Source organism: Lipotes vexillifer, unplaced genomic scaffold (assembly GCF_000442215.2).
Source record: "Lipotes vexillifer unplaced genomic scaffold, Lipotes_vexillifer_v1.1 scaffold225, whole genome shotgun sequence".
Lineage (NCBI taxonomy): Eukaryota > Metazoa > Chordata > Mammalia > Artiodactyla > Lipotidae > Lipotes > Lipotes vexillifer.
Genome location: NW_006787630.1, coordinates 1808248 through 1809943, shown reverse-complemented (window position 1 = coordinate 1809943; position 1696 = coordinate 1808248).

Genomic DNA, 1696 nt, shown 5'->3' with positions numbered 1-1696 from the left:
GTTGCCCCGGACCCCGCCTCGTCTCCCGGCACCTCCCACGGCCTGTTCTCCCCGAAGCCGCCAGAGGGCGCGTGTGAGCAGCGAGCGGGGCGCGTCCCTGCTCTGCCCGCCGCCCTGGGGGCTGGCTCCCTCGTCCCCCCACCCCGGCGCTGCACGGCATGACCCGCCCAGTCCCCTCCTCGTCCTCACCTCCTGCCCCTCCCTTTGCGCTAGCGGTTGATTCTCCCGGGATGCTCTCCTCTCTTGGGCCACCCCTCAGGTCTCCACTCAAGTGCCCTTCCCAGTAGCCCCCCACGCCCCCCACCTCCCCTGCTGTTTCCTCCTCAGCGCCCACTTCTAGCCAACATGTTCTCTGTTGACTATCGGTCCCTCTCCCCGCAGTGTCAGCTTCCCACGGGCAGGGGTTTTGACTGTTTTGTTCACTGCATAGCGCCCAGCACGCAGTAGGTGTTTAATAAGTGTTTGGTAAATGACTGAAAGTTGGTTTACGTGTGGTGTCGCCCACCAGTCCCCCGCGTGCCCAGCGCCCAGTTCAGAGCTCGGCAAGCAGCAGGCGCGCAGCCAACGTTTGCTGAATGACTAATGAACGGAACGCGCGGCCCCGGCCACTGCGGGGACACTGTCCAAGCGGGCAGCCGACTGAGGCCGAAGGGCGGCGCCCCCCTACGTCCCTTCGAGATCTCCGTCCTCCAGGGGACCCCTCCTACCCCGGGCCCACTTCCCAACACCGGACCGCCTCTCCAGCTCCCGTGAGAGCCCCTCCCTGCTCTTCCCCCGCCCCCAGGGACCCCTCCCGCGCCTCTCCAGGGCTCCCCAACCCCGTTGGACCCCCGCCAACACTACCCCCTCCTCCGCTCACGCTGGTCCCTGCCCCCATCTCCCTCACTCGGTATCTCCTCACGCCGCCCCTCCCAAGTCCTCAGTCCCTCGAGACTCCCTTCCCCCGCCCGGGAGGGCCCCCGAGTTCCCCCCTCTTTCGCCCCCTTCGCGTTAGAGTCCCCGCCTGCCCCGCCGTGTGACCCCCCTCTCAGTCCCTTGCTCCGCGCAGGCGCAGGCTTCCCGGCCCGTTCCTCCCACCCCCACCCCCGGCGGCCGAGGGGCGGGGCGCAGACTGATGGAGGCGGCCGCGGCTCCATGGGGCTCCTGGGGCTGCTGGGGCTGCTGCACTCGGCCTTCTTCGGGGACCAGGTAGGGCGCGGGGGTCCCGGCCGCGGGGCGCGGGGTCTTGCCGTGGGCGCGGCTGGGGCGGGAGAGCCGCAGCCCGGAATGGGGTGAGGACCGCGGAGAACGGTGGTCGCGGCAGAGAGAGGCGCAAGGGCACGCGCAGGGAATCGCCAAGGGTCTGGGGTCTCGCGCAGTCGCTGTGGAGACGGTTGCCAGGGTGCCCGTTCCCCCCCCCCCCCAACCCCCCCCCCCCACTCCGGGTTTGCGCAGGCGCGGCCACGCCGGGCCCAGCCTTCTGCCTCCGAGACAGACCCCCGGACCCCTCCTCATTGCGCAGACCAGAAGACTGGCTACGGCGGGAGGGCTGCGGCGGGGGCGCTGCGGCGAGGACTCGCTCTGCCGAGGCTCCGCCGTGCGCAGGCGGGTGGGGGACCGTGCCACGCCCTACAGCTCTCCAGGCCTCAGTTTCCCCTTCTGGCCGCAGAGCGTAGGGCTGACTTAGATTTTCGCCCACGCGGATGTTCATAGTAAT